Raw genomic sequence first — 14792 nt, 5'->3', positions numbered from 1 at the left:
CTATGAATTTGCCCATTTTGGACGTTTCATTTAACTGGAATCAATATTTCTCCATTTGTGCCTGGCTCACTTCACTTAGCGTGTTGTCTTCAAGGTTCATTCATGTGGTAGCATGTGTCGGACTTCATTACTTTTTATGGCTGAGTGATATACCATTATATGTACATACCACATTTTGTTTATCTGCTCATCTATAATCATGTTGATCATGGGTTTATTTTTTTTTAATAATTTGAGTGCAGAGAATTGAGAAATCTTGTACCTCAATTCATACCACACTCTTGTTGTTTTTTGGGGGGGAGGTAATTTGTTTTATTTATTTATTTACTTTAATGGCGATACTGGGGATTGAACTCAGGACCTCATGCACGTGAGGCATGTACTCTACCGCTGAGCTATACCCTCCCCCTACAGCACATGCTTGTCATCAGTCAAGATGTGCCTTTCTCTTGGGTTTTATTAATTTCTTCATCCCCAGAAGTCCCTTCACGAACAGGCACACGTGCTAATGCGTTTGATGTAGATCCTTAAATATGTACTTAGGTTTGTAAAATATAGAATCATGTGTTGTTTTAATTTATATAAATGCATTTAATTTACATAAATCTCATTCTGTTTCTTCTTTACTCAACTCTGTTTTTCAGATATACAGTTATTACTATGTCTAGTTAACTGTTAATTATTTAATGAAGTATGACATAAAGAGATTAAGTGGTCTTATGTTATTATATTTTCTCTATTGAGCAAGGTGACTCCCAGGGCAATTTCTGTGCTTTTCTGTGAGCAGTGAACAAATCTCTTAACCTCTCCATGTTTTAGTTTCTTCATCCATATAATGAGGCGGTTACACCAGATCAGAGATCCTTACAGGCAGTATGTATCAAATGACCTAGGAAACTTTTCCAAAATAATGTGCTCAGCTCAACATCACTAACCATCAAGGAAATGTATATCAAAACCACAATGAGATATCACCTCACACCTGTCAGAACAGCTGTCATCAAAAAGAACACAGATAACAAATGCTGGCTAGGATGTGGAGAAAGCGGAACCCTCGTACACTGTTGATGGGAATGTAAATTGGTGCAGCCACTATGGAAAACAATACAGTAGTTTCAAAAAAAAAAAAACTAAAAATAGAACTACTGTATGATCCAGCAGTTTCACTCCTAGGTATATGTCTGAAAAAAAAATTAAAACACTAATTCAAAAAGATACATACACCCCAATGTTCACAGCAGTGTTACTTACAATTGCCAAAATATGGAAGGAACCTAAGTATCCATCAACAGATACATGGATAAGAAGATGTGGTATGTACACACAATGGAATACTACTCAGCCATAAAAAGAACAAAATTTTGCCAGTTGCAGCAACATGGATTGGACTTGGAGGGCATTATGCTAAGTGAAGTAAGTCAGACGAACTGATAAAGACAAACACTGTACTGTATCACTTACATGTGGAATCCAAAAAGTACAACAAATTTGTGCATAAAACAAAAAAGAGGCAGACTCACAGATGTAGAGAACAAACTAGTGGTCACCAGTAGGGATGGGGAGAGGGGCAATGTGGGGTGAGTGGGGAAATGCGGGGCACAAACCACTGGGTGTAAGACAGGCTCAAGGATGTGTTGAAAAAATAGTCAATATCTTGTAATAACTGTACATGCAAAGTAACCTTTAAAAACTGTATAAAATTTTTTTAATCAGTTAATTAGTTTAAAACAAAATAATGGGCCAAACCCAATAGCAAAATTTAAGGAAACAAAACCCTAACATAAATAAGTGTTAGGGAAAAATAATGATTCACCAAGTGATTCTGATGTGCACCCCTTGTTAAGGCCCCCTGCACAGGATGGATCTCTGACGTCCTTTCCCTTTAACATACTAGGATTCTGTGACTGTAGGGAAAATCTCTCAGCGAAGGTCCCACAGTGAACCAGAGGCTAGAATTTGGCAATAAAAAATGATGCCTCTATCCCAGCCCTCTGTTTTCTAAGTATAAAATCTATTTTAAAAGCATTTGTGCTATTTTACTGCTACCTCCTATAAGTATATTCCAAGGATTAACTGCTCCCTGGTTAACACACTCTCCCACAACTCCTCAGGGCTCAATCCTTCCTTAGCTTGGATCATGCCCTCTGGTTCTTGTATTTGATAAAAGCTGAAAGAGGCTGGGAACATCTTTCATTTCTATTCCCATCAGAAATTTGTGTAGCTCAACAGGGTCACTTCTGAGTCTCTGCTTTTGCAAGGAATACAGATTTGGTTTCTATAGCTTGGTTTAAAAGGAAAATGCCTGTTCTGTGGTACACATACATATAGTGCACTTGCCTCATCCTCCACGTCTTCTGAATTCAACGATCAGAACTAAACTTCCCGGTCTTCTCTTTCCTGCCCCCAAATATGGCCCCCAACTATTATTGTTAAAAACTTGGACCGACAGAAAATATAAAGAAGAAAATAAAAATTACTATCATCTCACTGAGTGAAATCATTTTTCCTCCCAAATATGCCCCTTACCTGTCTTACTCAGCTCAGGATGCTCTAACAAAGTACTGTATCGACTGGGTGGTTTATAAATAGACACTGATTTTCTTGCAGTTCTGGAGGCTGGAAGTCCAAGTCAAGGTGCCAGCACATTTGGGTTCTGAGGAGGGCCCTCTCCTGGGATGCAGACTGCCGACTTCTCACTTTACCCTCACACAGCAGAGAGCAGAGAGCAGAAGCAAGTCCTCTCATGACTCTCATAAGGGCACTAATCTCATCCTGAGGGCTCCACCCTCATGACCTCAGCTCATCCTGATCACCTCCCACAGGCCTCACCTCCTAACACCATCACATTGGGGGAAAGGGTTTCAACATACGAATTGAGGTAGGGGGTGGGGGGACCATAAAACATTCAGTTAGTGGTACCATATCGGTCCTATTTCTCAGGCCCCAAACCCAGGAATTATGCTTGGTTCCTCTCTCTCTTCCTGACCACTTCATATATCCTGAATCCAGCCTCATCTTTCTGTTTCCATTCCTACCACCATAGACCAAGGTGCCATCATCTCTTACCTGGGTTTCTCATCTCATTTAGTCTCCCTGATAAATTGCTGAAGGAATGAAAACTATTGACTGACATAACCAGGAAACAAAAATATCCAGACTGGCTTGAAGAATTAGGCTAAATCTAACCAAACTGAATTTAATGTAAATAAACATTAGCCTGTGCATTTACTTTCCAAAACACCATGGGCACAAGTTACAAGATGTATAAAGGACGTGGGTGGTTTATTTGACTGCAAGCTCAATTAAGAAAGCAATGCGATGTACCCAACCAAAAAAATAAAAGTTCTTACTACTTTAGCTGAATGAGTAAAAATGCAGAGTCCAGTACATAGTGCATAATATAACACTTTTGGGACACCTCATACACAATGTTTCATTCTGGGGACCAGATTTGATAGATAGATAGATAGATAGATAGATAGGCAGACAGATAGATAGATGGACAGATATCCACAAGTGATCAGAAGGATTCTGAGCAGAGCTAAACTGGGTCACACGAGCAACAGCTGAAAGAACAGGGGATGCTTATCTGGAGAAGAGAAGACTGAGGGTCTAAAGGGCACACCCTACACTTGGAACACTTGAAGGCTTTGCCCCTGCCAGGCGGAGAAAGTCCCCAGCGATGTAGCTCCAGAAGCAGGGGCAGACTTTGGTTCAAAAGAAATCCTCATGTCCTTCACAGCTCAGCTGGAATGACACCTCCTCAGAGAAGCCTGCCTTGATTAGTCTGTCGAATGATCCCAGTCAGTCTCCACCACATTAACCTGTTTCATTCCCTTCCTTGCACTTACTGCCAGCTAGACTTATCCTGGTTTTCGCTTAGATGGATGCTACCTCCCCAATTCTAATGTACCATCTGTGAGAGCAGAAATCTTATTTATTGTGTTGACCGTAATATTCCAGGACCCAGAAAAGTGTCTGGCACATAGGAGGAGCTCAGTAAATATTCCCTGACTAAAGGAATGAATGAGTAAATGAATGCCTTCCTCCCCACAGTAGCTTCCAGGATGAAAGGGTCATGAAGAGCCGTTCTCAAGGAGACCTGGTTAAAGCATTTGGGTGCCAGCTGGGAAAAGAGGTTGCAGAGAGTTGAATTCATTATCTCCTGCATCCTGGGGCATTTCCTTCACTCAGTATTTTTCATTCCATGACTTGATCTGCAGATCCAGGACTACAAATTCCTTGGATGTCCCTGGCCTCAGGTTGTCCTTGGATCAGAACCTTCATGCTAGATCATGTGGAGGTGTTTGGAGACCTAGGCTCCTGCAGAAACTAAGAGGAAGATTCCAGAATGCTATTCTACAACCCGGGACATTCCTTCCTGAAGGGTAAACTGAATTGAGCAGGCAGATTTTGACTTCAGTCACGTCTTTAGAAGGCTGCTTGAAATGTACAGCCATTAAAATAACAACAGTGATCCCTGCCTAAAGACATGAAAACCTACCACAGGTATATTTTTAAATTGAAAAGCAGGTTAGAAAACGATGCATTGAATATGAACCCATTTTTGTTGTAAAATAAAATACATATAAAAAGCCTGGCAGAAAATATACCAAAATGTCAACCGTGTGCACTAGGTAGGGGGAACATGGGTGCCTTTATTTTCTTTTTTATAATTAAAATAACATTTTACAACTATGCAACAGCAATTTTTAATTTTCATAATTTAAAAAATTGGTATTTTGGGTTAAAAAGGTGGTTTGTCAGAAAAGGTTGTTTGATCTTAGGCTTGAGACAAATAGGGAAACCAGAGACAGGAGGGCAGTTTACATTTGGGGAACACGTCCTGCCTACGAACAACTGCACTAAACACTTTTCCTGCTTTCTCCCCTTTAGTCTTTACAACCCTCCCATGAAGTGATAGCCCCATTTTATAGCTTGGAAAACTGAGACTTAGGAATGGTTAGCAATTTGCTGAAGTCATACTATTTAGCACAGATGATTAAATCCAGCTCTGTGTAATTTGTGCTGGTGATTCGACAGTTAAGACATCCTTTCTCCCTCTACACTGGCAAGTCTGAGGCTGGAGTTGAAGTACCAGTCCTTGGGTTTTGGTGGACTTAACACTTGCTGAGTCTTCTCAAAGTTTCAGATTCTGCTGTCCATGGTCAAGATTGTTACTCATGGAATGGCATCTGGCAGCACAAACACCACCTGGGAGCTTATTAGAAATGAAGGATCTCAGGACCAGCCCAGACCTACTGAATCAGAATCTGCATTTCAACAAGATGTCTGGGTGATTCACCCACACATCACAATTTGAGAAGTGCTTGTCTAAAAATGCCTCCCCAGCCCCACTCCCTGGCCAGGTTGCTATGGAAACCATCATCCCCAGCCTCTGCTACCAAAGTCCAGCCTCTTCCCCCAAAGCAAAGTGCTCTGTCAGACACTCACAGAAGCCTTAGGCCCAAGAGGAGAAAAGCTATTTCCAAAGGCACTTTATTAATCAAAATAATGCCTGGCACTTCATGGTTTAGATGCATAAGCCTCAGAGATAGCTGGACCTGGTCCCTCTACAACAGCCAGAGCTGTGGTGTGTGGGTATATGTTTAACCACCAGCTTGGGGTGGAGCCCTGATCTGTAACACTTGCCAATTTCCATGGAGTAAATTCTTCCACCAGGGCCAGTTTCAAAGCCACCAAGGTGATGTCACTGAACGGAGAGCTGGGAAGGGATGTGTGCAATTGGATCACACGAGCAGGCACAAGCAGGTACCAGCTTCAGCACATCACTCAGCCAGAACCTAATTTTTCTGAGTCAGGATCCTTCCTATAAGAGGGGAAGCCACAGCATTATTCCAGCTAATGAGGACATAATGTTTTATTGTTGGCTTCCACAACCATTTAAATTTATCCACTTCTAATTAGTTTTGGAAAACAGAAAATGACTCGCCAAATATACTCTGCAACAGCCTGGCAGACCGTAAAATTGTCTGTGCTGGCTGTTCTCTCAGAAAACAGAGGGAGTCTTGAGTTTTCCATGGAGAAGGGTTGGGAAGCCCTGGCTCAGCCTCATGAATGAAACATTTCCATAGCTCCTAGGTGGGAGGAGAAAGGGGTTCAGGCAAAGCCTGCGCCATATATTTTCCCCTAAATCTCCCGTGTCTACTCTTGTCGTTCATTTCTCAACAGGGACAAGGTACAGCAGCTGTGTAGTTTTGAGTTAGGAAGACAGAAAGTTAGAAATCTAAGGAGGAGCTGGATTGACAGAAAGGAGACAGAAGACAGCATGGGTGATGGAAAATCAGGAACGTATGGAAGGAGGAAACAAGAACTATTTGAAAAATATTGCAGAAGTCTGTTTGGCTGGAGGAGAAAGTTGTTAATTTCCGTCATCTTGATTTGTCCCCACTGACCTCATGAGCCCCTGACCATGTCCCAGGCTCTATGTTAAGCATTTTAAGTCAGTTATCTCATTGACTCTTTACAGAAATCCTTTACCTTCACTACCACCACCACCACCAGTACCATCATGATCATCATCACCACCTCCATTTTACAGAGGAGGAAACTGTGGTTTAAAGAATTTAAGATACTTGCTGCAAGTCATATAGCTATGAAGAAAGGGAGGCAGAAGTCCAACCCAGGTCTATCTGATTCTGAAGCCCATGCTGTAAGCAGTGCAATGCATCACCTCTAAATACGTGTGAGTGGTGGGGACATGGGCGGAAGGGAGATGTCCCTTTCTGGAAAAGGTTCCAAGAAACCTCTCTGAGCAGGCAAAGAGGCAAAAGGAGTGGAGAGGAAAGGGCCCACTGACACCCCTGGGGTCCTGAGGGCTGAGAGTGGAGTGCCTAACTTCCAACAGCCTCACCTATCAGTTTCTGCCCAGTTCAGACCACTCCTGGGTACCATGCTGAGTTCCAGAAATGACATTTTCAGAGAAACGCTGACAAATCAATACATAAGCAGAGGGGAACGACTAGAGGGTGGGAAGTTTCCAAAGTTGCCTTTGTTAGAAAGGAATCAGGCCAGGAAGGATGAGGCTTAACTCAACAGACACATCTTTCAGAGACTGCTGGCTGATCACAAAACCGTGTTCCTCTTCTGGGGCACACAGCCGGACCGCATTTTGCAGCTGTCCTTGCTGTGGCCAGAGTGGGCACAGACTGAGCTCTAGCCAGTGGAGTATGAGTGGAAATGATGTAACACTCCTCCAGGCTTGGCTCCTAAAAAATCTCCCATGTGCAATCCTCTGCGCTCTTTCTCCTTCCACACTGAACGTGGAAGCCAGTCGCTGAAGAAAGCAGAGCCACAAGATGGAAGGAGTCTGGTCTCTGGATTACTACTTGGAGGCGAGCCTCTCACCGGTCAGAAACACTGAATTAAACTTTATGTGAACAAGAAATAAACTTGTATTTATTAAGATTCTTTCTATTTTTTTTTAAGGCACCCTCGCCAAAGCAACTGAAGAAAACTCAGGGGCAGAAAATGATCATGATTTCCAACTTCAAATATCTAACAGGCCACCATAAGTTGGAAGATTTCTTGATGTTACTTCAAGGTAGGGAACTAAGACCGGGAGGAGTATCAGAAAGGGGACTGATCAAGGGGGCGGAGGGTGGGAAGGGATAGATGGGATTTTAAAATTGTAGAACAGATAAACAAGATTATACTGTATAGCACAGGGAAATATACACAAGATCTTATGGTAGCTCACAGAAAAAAAAATGTGACAATGAATATATAGATGTTCATGCACAACTGAAAAACTGTGCTCTACACTGGAATTTGACACAACATTGTAAAATGATTATAACTCAATAAAAAATGTTAAAAAAAAAAAAAAACCCAAACATTTTGGGGGGATGGACCTAGAGATCATCATACTAAGTGAAGTAAGTCAGACAGAGAAAGACAAATATCATGTGATACCACTTATACGTGGAATCTAAAGAAATGACACAAATGAACTTATTTACAAAACAGAAACAGACCCAGGGACATAGAAAACAAACTTACGGTTACCAAAGGGGAAAGTGGGGAGGGATAAATCAGTAGTTCCGAATTAGCAGATATAAACTAGTACAAACAAAATAGATAACCAACAAGGTCCTACTGTATAGCACAGGGAACTGTATTTGATATTTTGTAATAGCCTATAATGAAAAAGACCATGAAAAAGAACATTTGTGTATAACTGAATCACCATGCTGTATATCAGAAACACAACACTGTAAATCAATTATACTTCAATAAAAAAAATAAAAAAAAAAAAAAGAAAGGGGACTGATCATGCTCCAGCATAAGGGGAAAAAATTCCTAACAATCAGAGATATCCAAAGATCTGGATCCTGGCTGCTCTGCAGCCTCCTCTCCCATCGTTCTCCCCTTGGCTACCCACCCTTCCTTCTGGTCCATGAGCACCCTGAGCTCTTTCTGGCGCCTAGGTCAGTGTGCATGCAGATCCCTCCACCTCAAACGCCCTTCCTGACTCCCCACAGGCCTTATTCAGATATTCATTCAACAGCTGTGTACTGTTCCAGGCCCAGGCCACGTCAGGCACTGTTCTGGGTGCTTGGGGTACAGCAGGGAACAAAACAGGCAGCAATCACTGCCCCTGCGGAACTTGAATCCTAGCCAGAGGTAAACACTGTAAACAATGAACACAATAAATCAGTGATGTAGTACGCTAGGTGATGAGTGCTCTGGAATAAAAAGAAAGTTGGATCAGGAGTTCTGGGGCAAGAGGTGAGGGTGGTAAGAGCCAAGCAGCCATTTGAAGTAGGGTGGACACGGAGATGGCAGGGCTCACTGAGAAGTTGATACTTGAGCCAATACTCGAGGGAGGTGAGGAAATCAGGGAATATCTGGGGGCAGTGCTGTCCAGGCAGCGGGAACGGCTAGAGCAAAGGCCCTGGGTGGGATCGTCTCTGGTATGTTCAAAGAAGAGCAAGGGGACTGGTGTGACTGGAATGCAGGGAGGCGATGTCGTGAGAGAGGGGATGAGAGAGGCAAGGGCGCCACGCCAGGCTTCAGATCACATGTCACTTCCTCCGGGAGGCCTGCGTGAACCCCCAAATCTGAACTACACGTCCCTGCCCCAATCCCAAGACTCTCCCTCACGGCACACTTGTCTTTTATGACACTGTAAGCATCTGCTAGGGCTGCCACGACAAAGCGCCACAGACCAGGAGGACTCAACAACACAAAGGTGTCATCTCCCAGTTGTGGGGGCCAGAAGTCCGAGACCAAGGGGAGAGCAGGCTCGCTTCCTTCCAGGAACCGTGAGGGGAGGCCCTCTTCTGAGCCTCTCTCCTCGGCTTCTAGATGACCATCTTCTTCCTAAGTGTCTTCACACTGTCTTCCCTCTACACATTCCTCTGTGTCCTGATTTCCCTTTTTTATCCTTATGCCTACCATTCATGTTGAATTAGGGACCACTCCAATGACCTCAGTTTAACCTGATTACCTCTGTGAGGACCCTGTCTCCAAATCAGGTCACAAGGGTTAGAATTTCAATGTAAGCATTTCAGGGAAGATAATTCAATCCATAACAGACATCGTAAGTTATAATTATTTTATCAGTTAATTGTTTCATGTCTGTAACTCCCACCAGACTGTAGGTGCCACCAAGGCAGGGACCAAGTTGATTTCAGTCATTTCACTGCACCCAGCACTTAGCCCAGGGCTTGCCAGGAGCTCAGTTGCTACTTGGTGCTTAATTACTATTTGCTGATCAAGTGAACTGCTGTTGGAACAAACTGCTTCCAGAGGCAGTGGTTGCCCAACCTTGGAGCTGTTACATTGAGGTTTGGTGGTCATGAGGTGGTGACTCAGCCACCACAGGGTGTGGGAGACAGAGCAAATTCTAAAATTCTTTTCCACCCTGAGAGTTTGTAACTCCCTGGCATTCCTGAAACAAAGCCCTAAGTTCATTTTGTTTTGCTGCAAACAGGCAGAGCAACCTCCTTTTGTCCTTCAGTTCTGCAGGGTTCTTTCTTTCCATTTAAAATCCTCTTCCCTCAGGGCTGCCCCTCAGGGCTGTGCTGTGTTCTGTTGACAAATTAGAAATCTTGTTGGGTTTCCAGCTTGATACTGCCCATCGGCCGTTTTAAAGAACAACCAGGTAATAATTCCTTCAGTTTTAAGGAAGCTGGGTTTACTTAGCTCTCTTCTCTCCCTCACGCCCCTTGCAATCCCCTAAACACAGCCAGTTGGCTATGGAAGGACACTGGATAGTGGGTACATATAAACCTTCTGGAAAGAGACCAATAAAGTACCCAAAGTTTCATTTGGAGACACACACGCAAAATGGCAAAGAGAGCAAAGGCATATTGTAGACTTAGGTCCCCACTCCCTGTCCAGATGCTGATTTACAGTGGAACTTCAGAGGTGTCATTTAACCTCTCTGGTTTCCTCATCTATAAACTGGAGACAATACTAACGGGGTTTGCATCACAACGAACAGGGGTATCAACTTATTTACAAAACAGAAACAGACTCACAGACATAGAAAACAAATTTATGGTTATCGGGGTGGGGAAGAGGGTGGGAAGGGATAAACTGAGAATTCTAGATTTGCAGATACTAACTGATATACATAAAATAGATAAACAAGTTTATGCTATATAGTGCAGGGAACTATATTCAATATCTTTTAGTAACTTATGGTGAAATAGAAGGCGAAAACGAATACATGTATGTTCCTGTATGACTGAAGCACTGTGCTGTGCACCAGAAATCGATACAACATTGTAAACTGACTGTATGTCAATAAAAATATATTAAAAAATTTTAAAAAAATACACACTATGAAGGCTTACATGCATTACTCTAATGTGAAATGTTTTCTTACAATCTAATGGTACAGATATCACCATCCTGAAAGCCTGATAAAACCTGGCTCCTGACTCTCTAAATTCACCTGGAGCCCCTCTCCAGCTAGTTTCATATTAGTTCCTTAAACACACAAGTTCTTCCCTGCCCGGGACCTCTTTCCTCTGCCAATACTTTTCCCTCCCACATTTACCATGTCTCAATGCTTCCTTTCCCTTAGTTCTCAGGTATAACCTTGGTTTCTAAGAGATGTGTTTCTTATCTCATCCATCCTGCCTAGAATGGATGCCCCTCCCCCAAGTGTCCCCCCTGTGACACAGGTGATGGATGACACTCGCATGCACAGCACCCCTCCACGGAGACCCTCAGGGTCACACACAGCTCCCAGTCACTAACTGACAGGACTTTCTCACCTGGCCAGGGAAGCACCCTACAGCACAGAGACACCAGAAGGTGAGCAAGTAATCAATGGAATCCCTCGATATGTTCATAGTTATTAGCGTGGGAAGTGGTTGTGCGCAGTGGCTAGGACACAGCCTTTAGTGAAAGAACACGGCTTCAAATATTGGTTCTAATCCTTTCTAGCTATGTGACCCTTAGCAAATTGGCTTACCTCTCTCAGCCTCAGTTTTTGTAAACTGGGGATACCAACACCCATCTCATAGGGTCCCAGTAATGATAACATGTACAAAGCTCTTTGCAGCAGGCTTGGCACACAGCACGCATTCTGGAAGTGTTTGCTAATAACAGCAGCCATCATGCCGCTAAAAATGACTTGAGAAATCCTCCAAAAATGACCACAGCACACTAGACAAGTTGGTTCTGAGTGACCTTGTTCAAGAGTTTTGCCCACAGAGAGTGGAGAGTTGGACAGTTGGTATGATGAAGTTCAGGATGAAGCTGGACCGCTCCAGTAGAAACCTTGCCAACTTCCATGGCATTTTCTCATTGAGAACTAGACCCCCTCAGAGGGAATGGAAGGAGAAAAGGTTAGAGAACCCTTAAAGAGCTACAGTGATAAATCAGGGGAGAGAACCTGGCAGGCCCAGCAAACATTTACAAGCAAAATGCACCTACAAATCTCTTTGGAAGGCTTCAGAAAAGAGGAAGGGGTTGGCCTTAAAGTACAGGTAAGATGTGGGTGGGAGGGGAGGGGCAGGACAGAGCCAGGTAAGCAAGAAAAGGAGGGACATGTAGCCGAAGCAGAGAGTTGGTGCCAGAGAGCAGTGAGCAATCTCCTTGTCCTCTCCTCCTTGCCTCTTCCACCCTCATCTGCCCTTCCTGAAATAACTCAGCCCTTTGGCTAAGCTATCAGGATGTTCTAAGTTGGTTCTGCTTGCAGTGTTTCCCCAGCTAGCTAATTAAACATAGCACATTTAATTGAATCATAGTGAAGCCCAGAGCTGATGTCTCTACACCCGGAGGGGGGAAGGCGGAGTGTGATGGAAACCAACTGTGTCTTCCTGGTGCCAGCTACAATACTGCAGATATTTTCAAAGCACAGCATAAAAAGCATGATATTTGAGGCAACATCATGTAGAGATTAGAGTAATCTCCCCAACAAGAGAAGAGAAGATATCCCTTTCATACAACAACAGTTCAGTAAATTTTGTTTAGCTTGCGTAGGATACAGTTAATTACAGTAATTTATCAAAGTGGCATAAGGTGGTATTCACACACACAGAGTATTTTCCCACAGTGGAAAATCCTTAGTTTCATAGAAGCTGAAGCTATTACTAATTGAATTTTCACTTGGGTAGATAAAATCTTTAACAGCTCCGGAATAACTAAGTGCTCTTTGCTTAATGATGTGGATCGAGATGATTTACAACACCTTTCACACAATCATGCTAATTTAGCTTTCATATGATTAATTAAAACAATATGTTCGTTCTTCCTAAAGTGGAATTAGGGCACCGAAGGAGTTGGCTTCTATAACTAACTTCCCTACCCAGCAATAAAATCAATTTTCACACATTGTCTTCGAGAAAGATACAAGTACAAGGGGACCCTACGGGGACATTGTCAAGTTCAACTTTGCTCCTTGGAAGGCAGCGAAGGTGAGTCTGATGGGCAGAAAGAGGTGTCTAGGACTTCTGAGCTGAAAAGGACCTTTGAGACAATCTCATGATAATCCCTCATTTTGCAGACGAGAAAACTGAGGCTTGGCGAGGCCAACAAGCTGTCCCCAGCTCATAAGGCCCCATTTCTGGCAGAATTGATATCAGTATCCAGCTACCCTGAGGCTTAACCCAGTCTTCTGGAGAAAGAGCTGGGAGTCAGCAAACTGGGCTTAAGACCCAACTTTGCTGCTGTCTCACGGCGGAACCTTGCAAGCAGGAGTCTCACTCTCTCGCCTTCCTCTTAATAGAACTGGGGAAATGATAGCACTTGTACCATCGATCTTCCACATTGAGAGGCCTATGAGGTGGATGAGGTTTATCAGAAGCACCCCTGCATCCCTAACCTCCATCTTCTCCTGAATTTCCCGGATCTCTGCCTCAGTGCCGTATCACCCTCCAGTCCTTAGACTGCTCAAAAGGGGCCCTCTTATGTAAACTAGGAGTTTGGGATTAACAGATACACAGCACTATACATAAAATAAATAAACAACAAGAACCTGCTGTACAGCACAGAGAACTCTATTCAATTTCTTGTAATAACATATAATGGAAAAGAATCTGAAAAGAAAAAATATATATGTGTGTATATATATATATATGTATAACTCAGTTGCTTTGCTATACCCCTGAAACTTACATTGTCAGTCAACTATACTTCAACTAAAAAAAGAGTAAGGGGCCTTCTTGTTTTTTTCCAGCTGCAGAAACTGAAGGCCGGGAAATTTAAGACCACACAGCTAATTAGTGGCAAAGTGGTTTGGAGCCCATGACCACCTCTCTGTGCTGCCTCCTCCCTGCACCCATCCCCTCAGAACCCTGACCTCTTCCATGGGAGACAGTGGACAGCAATTCTCTTGGGTGACGATCCTTAACCCTGAGAGAGCCCTATTCACCCTGCGGCTTTGGTTCATCACACCAGTCCCAAAAGGAGACCCTTTTTAATCAGGATCTCTGATACCAGACTTAAATCCTTAAGCAGTTACAGACAGAAAAGACCTCAATTACCTTCACTTTACAGATGGGAAAACTGAGGCCCGGCGGGAAAGAAAGTGCCGTTTACTAAGCACCTCTGATGCGCCAGACTTCACTCAAGGGGCTTTCTCAGGTGATAACACTTCATTCAAAGGCAGAAAGAACGTATGACTTGTCCAAGGTCATCTGGCTGCTAAGCGCTTAATGAAGACTCACTCAGGACTGCTGTTTTCCCTGCAAACACCTCCAAAGCCTTCTCTCTACCATTTATGGAGCGTGTTAAAAGCGTCGAGTATGAACTAAGCGTTGTATATGTACTAATTCATTCTGTGCACTGAATGACCCTCCGTGGGGGTTACTATTCTCCCCTCCACTTTAGAGATGAGGAAAGGGAAGCAGAGAGGTGAAGTCACTTGCTTGAACTCACACAGCTAAGGAGGCCAAAGGCTGAGATTCAGATCCAGGTAGTAAGTCTCCTGAGTCCACAATCTGAACCTCAGCCCTCGACAGCCACCTCTAATGTACTGCCTCTCCTTAAACTTCTGTTAGGTCTGCAAGGTCTTTGGACATTAATGGAGCAATGCCCTCTACGTGAGCGCAAAGTAAAATCAACTAGGTAGTGCCAAGTACAGGTGTCACACGTCTTCAAATTGATAGTGCAAAGACTTCAAATGGACCGTCCAGCGTTCTTGCTTCCCCCGAGGGGTCACCAACTCTGGCTCCACGGATGCCATTAGCATAATGACAGCCCTACTTGCAGCCTCAGCCCCTATGCTGCCCACGTCTGCGTGAGTGGCTGCCTCCCAAGACTTCCCTTCAGCTTCATGCTCCACTGGAGAGAGCCCATGGCTGCCTTCA

General features: G+C 43.6%; 1 long non-coding RNA gene and 1 other non-coding gene across 2 annotated transcripts in view; both read right to left on the bottom strand.

Annotated features, from left to right (window-relative positions):
* The window catches only part of LOC135321079 (uncharacterized), a 141449-nt gene that overhangs the window by 67452 nt on the left and 59205 nt on the right, over nucleotides 1–14792 (bottom strand). The window lies entirely within an intron of this gene.
* Nucleotides 334–406, bottom strand: TRNAV-CAC (transfer RNA valine (anticodon CAC)). Its single transcript has one exon. It is a non-coding gene; the product is annotated as a tRNA-Val (tRNA).

The sequence above is a fragment of the Camelus dromedarius genome, chromosome 3 (assembly GCF_036321535.1).
Source record: "Camelus dromedarius isolate mCamDro1 chromosome 3, mCamDro1.pat, whole genome shotgun sequence".
NCBI classification, from domain to species: domain Eukaryota; kingdom Metazoa; phylum Chordata; class Mammalia; order Artiodactyla; family Camelidae; genus Camelus; species Camelus dromedarius.
Note: the sequence above shows the minus strand (reverse complement) of the source record. Positions and strands in the feature narration are given on the sequence as shown.